The sequence below is a fragment of the Nicotiana sylvestris genome, chromosome 12 (genome assembly GCF_000393655.2).
Source record: "Nicotiana sylvestris chromosome 12, ASM39365v2, whole genome shotgun sequence".
NCBI classification, from domain to species: Eukaryota; Viridiplantae; Streptophyta; class Magnoliopsida; order Solanales; family Solanaceae; genus Nicotiana; species Nicotiana sylvestris.
Window position 1 is genome coordinate 16,943,413 of NC_091068.1, and position 6,000 is coordinate 16,949,412.

Sequence of the window (6,000 nt, forward strand, 5' to 3'; positions counted from 1 at the left end):
AATGTACATACGGAAGCAGAAAGGGGCTAAATATTCCTTGCGTAAGAATGGTATAAACTTTTATCACTATATACAGATTTGCACTATAAAATCATATACTATTGTCCTTAAAATTACAAACAATTAAAACTGATCATGACTTTTGAAAACAGATAAATTTGATTGTTATGCAGTCTTTTTAATCCATTGCAATTGTCCTCTGTCTTTCTTCTTTGGCGTAAATTAAATATACCCTTTTAACCTGATTTGGCTTTGTAACTGCCTGTTTATTATGCCCAAAAGTTCAGATTATGTTTCTAAGTCTACTTAACATACATATGTTAAATGTGCTTGAGATTATTAGTGAAGTTACTTTGTATGTCTGCAACTTAAGCTTTGATTTGTGATGCAAAATTTTATTTTTAAATTTTATTAAAGTTGGTTGCAGAAGTGATATATGTTGTGGTATTTAAATTTTTTAACTAAACTAGCAAATTCACAGAATGTGATGTCTTGAAGTTGTGGTCATTGCTTAACTTTATTAATTAAAGATTTATATATAATTGAGTTCAAAAAAGCAAAATTTTATTAAAGTTGGTTGCAGGAGTGATATATGTTGTGGTATTTGATTTTTTTTAACTAAACTAGCATTTTCACAGGATGTGATGTCTTGAAGTTGTCGTCATTACTTAACTTTATTAATTAGAACTTTTTATACAATAATTAGAGAGTAATAGTGTTCTTATTTTTGGCATTGAGTTTACATTTTGTTTCTTCTTTGATCATATTCTAGGAAGTAATTGCTATTAGCCATCGGTTGTTACAACAATCTACCAAATGCATAGATAACTGTTTTCACGCTTCGGATATTCTTTTCTGTAAATGTCTTCTATCAAAAGAGTTGTGGCACATTTTATCATCTCAGTCGGAGCCACAATGTTCAATTTCACAACAAGAACAAAATTTGCAATATGGTTTGTCGGCTTCACATATGCATACAGATCATCATCTACTGGATTTGAATGAGCTACCATTATTACAAGGTTATTATTTCAGTTAACTTTATTTATGTCACAACCCCGATTCGCCCTCCGTAAACCCTCATGATGGCACCTAGTCCTCTACGACTAGGTAAGCCTAAATTGCGGAAGATAACCAAAGTGCGGAATAAAAACAAATTAAAACAGAATGAAGAGTGATAAACCAATGTTTAAAAGTGCTGCTCGGCATACACAATATTAACTCTTGAAACCAATACATTTTCCAAAAACCCGAAAACCCATGAATCACAAGCTAAGAGATACATAAGAAGCTCCAACTCCAGAAATGTCTAACAAGAACAGAATACTGAAAGGCTATACTATTACAGAAAGATAGAAAGGGACTCCTCGGTCTGCAGACGCGGCAGATATACCTCAAAGTCTCTACAGAAGCACCTCACCTCAAGGATGAGTGAAAGTACCTGGATCTGCACATGAAAAACATACGTAGAAGGGGCATGAGTACACCACAACGGTACTCAGTAAGTGCCAATCCTAACCTCGGTCGGGTAGTGACAAGGAAGGTCAGGGCCCTACTGAGGTTAAATAAAATATAAGGTATAACAGTGTAGAATAAGGCAGAATAATTAAGTGCAACAGTAAGAAATAACATAGAATAGAAAGAGCAACACAACTAGAAAAGAGGCAAAATAATCACGGAAAGGAAATACAACTCAACACAAAGATAACAATCGGGGTACCTTCTAGGATACCGTCATGTAGTCCCAATTACATCTATCCAGTAGATCTCCCGGGATACCGTCCCATAGTCCATATATATATATTCGAAGGATCTCCCGGGATCCCGTCTCATAGTCCAAGTATCAGTGCACGGGGATCTACCGAAATCCTTATCTGTAGTCCCAAATATAAATACTCAGTACTGGGGGAATCTGTCGGGTGCAGTCCCGTAGTTTCATATAACTGTGCAGGGGGATCTACCGGAATTTCACATCCGTAGTCCCAAAATAAACAGACAAGGGGAGCTACCGGAATCCTACATCCTTAGTCCCAAAATAAACAGACAAGGGGGAGCTACCAGAATCCCACATCTGTAGTCCCAAAATAAACACACAGCAGCAACAGGAAAATATACAGAAATGACAAAATTTCATATTAAGGCAACAAGTGATTCTAGCCTAGCATGCTGCATAGAATTCAGGTACTGCAGGTTGAGCAGATAAAGCAATTAAGTCACTTATACATGCTTTCCTAAGCTAATAACAGGCTTAATAGTGCAAGTAATAAAAATAGGAAAGGAAACATACTATTGATTACTTAACGAAAATCGGATTTCCAACAATTAGCACAAGTACGCACTCATCACCTCACGCACAAGACATTTCAATTATCAAATATATCAATCCTAAGGGGAAGGTCCCCCCCCACACACACAAGGTTAGACAAGCCACTTACCTCGAACCGGCTCAAAATCAACCCAAAATCATGCTCTTGCCACGAGTACCCGACTCCAAATGACCCAAATCTATTTAATTCAATTGCATAATATAAATAACACTTCAAGTAACTGATTATACAAAGAAATTCTAAGCTAATACGCGAAATTAGGTAAAATGACCAAAATGCCCCTCGGGCCCACATCTCGAAATCGGGTAAAATTTACATTTTCAGAAACCTCGTACCCTCACGAGTCAATACATAATAATAATACTGAAATCGGAGTTCAATTGGCCCCTCAAATACCCATGTTAAGTTCTCTTAATCTCAAGTCCTAATTACTCATTTTCCCCAAATTTCTCACCACCAATTAGGTTCTTAATCACATATAAACGAGTTATGAAGTCAAAAATATTACCTCCAAGTGATTACCCTTGAATCCCTCTTCAATCCTCTTCAAAAAGCTCCAAAATCGCTCAAAAATGGTGGAAGATAACCCCAAAATCGCGGACCAAATGACTATTTAAACATTCAGCCCAGACATCAAATCCTTCTTCGTGAACGCGATCAACGCCTCGCGTTCGCGAAGCACAAATTTACTTTGACTAAAATTCCTTCATCGCGATCGCGACAGACAGCTTATGAACGCGAAAGCTTAGCTCTCATACTCAAAGCGAACGCGACGTCCCCTCCGCGAACGCGAAGGACAAATCAACCTCAACCCAGCCACCCAACTTTCCTCTATGCGAACGCGATGCAAAAGACCCCAGCCCCTTCGCGAACGCGAAGGCTAAATCCTCAGCCTCACCTGCTAACCTTCGCGAACGCGAGGGCCTACTCGCGAACGCGGAGGTCATTTTTCTGCAACACCCAACAATAGTTTTCTGCAGTTTTTTCACAATTTGAAATGGTCCGATTGACCATCCGAAACACACCCGAAGCCCTCGAGACCTCAACCAAACCTTTAAACCAATCCTAAAACATCATTCAAACTTGTTCCAACATTTAGAACGCTAAAAATAACATCATAACACCTATTTTTCATTGGATTCAAGCCAAAGAATTCCAAAATCTCTAAAAATACGCTTTCGATCAAAAAGTTTATCAAACCTCGTCCGAATGACCTGAAATTTTGCACACACGTCGCATTAAACACTACGGAGCTACTCCAACTTCAGGAATTCCATTTTGACCCTCGAATCAAAATCTCACTATCGAACCGGAAACTTCAAAATTTCAACTTTCGGCATTTCAAGACTAAATTAGCTACAAACCTCTAAAACACAATCTGAACACGCTCCTAAGCCCAAAATCACCCAACGGAGCTAACAGAACCATCGTATTTCCATTCCGAGGCTGTATTCACACTATTCCAACTACGGTCAACTTTTCAACACTTAAGCTCTCATTTAGGGACTAGGTGTCCCAAAACTCTCCGAAACTCAAAACCGAGCGTCCCGGCAAATCAAAATAGGAGAAATAAACTCGGGGAAAGAAATTAATAGGGGATCGGGGCGTTAATTCTTAAGACGACCGATCGGGTCGTCACATCCTCATATGCATAAGCATTCGTTCGTCCTCGAACGAGCATAAAGACATACCTGAAGTAGTGAAAAGATGAGGGTAACGACTGCGAATATTCTGCTCGGTCTCCCAGGTCGCCTCCTCGACCGGCTGGCCCCGCTAATGAACCTTTTCCGAAGCAATGTTCTTTGACCTCAACTTTCTAACCTGCCTGTCTAATATTGCCACTGGCTCCTTAACATAAGATAGATCATTGTCCAACAGGACTGACCTGAAATTCAACACGTGCGACGGATCACCGTGATACCTCCGGAGCATCGAAACATGAAATACCGGATGAACTCCTGCCAAGCTGGGAGGTAAGGCAAGCTCATAAGTAACCTCCCCAACATGCTTCAATATCTCAAAAGGGCCAATAAACCTCGGACCCAACTTCCCTTTCTTTTCAAATCTCATAACGCCCTTCATAGGCGAAACCCGAAGCAGAACCTTATCTCCAACCATATAGGAAACATCACAAACCTTCCGATCCACGTAACTCTTCTATCTGGACTGGGCTGTGCGGAGTCTATCCTGAATCACCTTAACCTTCTCCAAGGCATCCTAAACTAAGTCTGTGCCTAATAATCTTGCCTCATCCGGCTCAAACCAACCCACCGGGGATCTACACCGTCTACCAGATAAAGCCTCATACGGTGCCATCTGAATGCTGGACTGATAGCTGTTGTTGTAAGCAAACTTCGCCAATGGTAAGAACTGATCCCAAGACCCTCTAAACTCAATCATACACGTACGGAGCATATCTTCAAGAATCTGAATAGTGCGCTCGGACTGTCTGCCCGTCTGAGGGTGAAATGATGTACTCAACTCCACCCCAATACCCAACTCATACTGAACGACCCTCCAGATCTGTAATGTAAATTGAGTACCTCTATCTGAAATGATGGACACTGGAATACCAAGCAGACGAACAGTCTCCCGGATATAAATCTCCACCAACCGCTCCAAAGAATAAGTAGTACACACAAGAATGAAATGAGCGGACTTGGTCAGCCGATCCACAATCACCCTATAAGCACGTGATTTTTGCCCAATATGAGAATTACTCTCAAAAAATCAAAAAAATAAAATGATTTTTCTTTGGTGTGCAATTTTGTGATATTTTGAATAATTATTTGTATTTGTCTGTGCATGTTTATTTGTTAAATTAATAAAAATATAAAAATATGTCGCATTTTGCATGTAGGATTTAATTCTACAATTGTTAGTAATTAAATTTGTTTTACAAAAAAATAAAAATTACAAAAATAGGCATCGTTTGCATTTTTAGCATTTAATGTCCAAATATACAATTTTATGCTTAATTATTACTTAATTGTGCGTTAATTGTTATTGGGAGTTAATTTACGCTTTTATAACTTAATTTAGTTCTTAATAATAATTTAAGTATTTTTATAATTTAGTTTTAGAAAATAAAAGAAGAAAAGAGAACAAAAAATACAAAGAAAAATCGGATTGAGCCACTTCTTCAATTTTCAAACCATAGGCCCAAATAATTGTCCAACCTTCTCCATGACCCAGTCCATCTCCATATGGGACCCGGTCCGCCCCATTAACCCAATCCATAACCCAATACCCCTATCTTGCATTTCAAAGACACAAAACAAAAGAAAAAAACAAAAAGAACAAAAAAACCTAAAAAAAAAGACCTAAACCATCCGCCCCCATTTTTGGCTTCTTCTTCTCCAAAATACCAAACACCCCAAGCCATCCATGGCTACCTCCCCTTCCACACGAGCAGCTCCCATGGCTGCCTCCCTATCGACAACACACGCACACACATCAACCACACACAAACTCCACCTCCCTCGCGTCCAAGTAAACCCCGCGACTGCTGCGTCTTCGCATAGCTCAAGCTTGAGCTCGACATCCATGGTCGCCACTGCTGCTGCGTCGTCGTCAACCACCATCACGTCCAAACAGACCCAGCTGCCCCCGACCTCGTTCCAGCTTCATCGGAGCTCATCGCTGCTACTGCTCCGGCAAACGCCACTGTTTC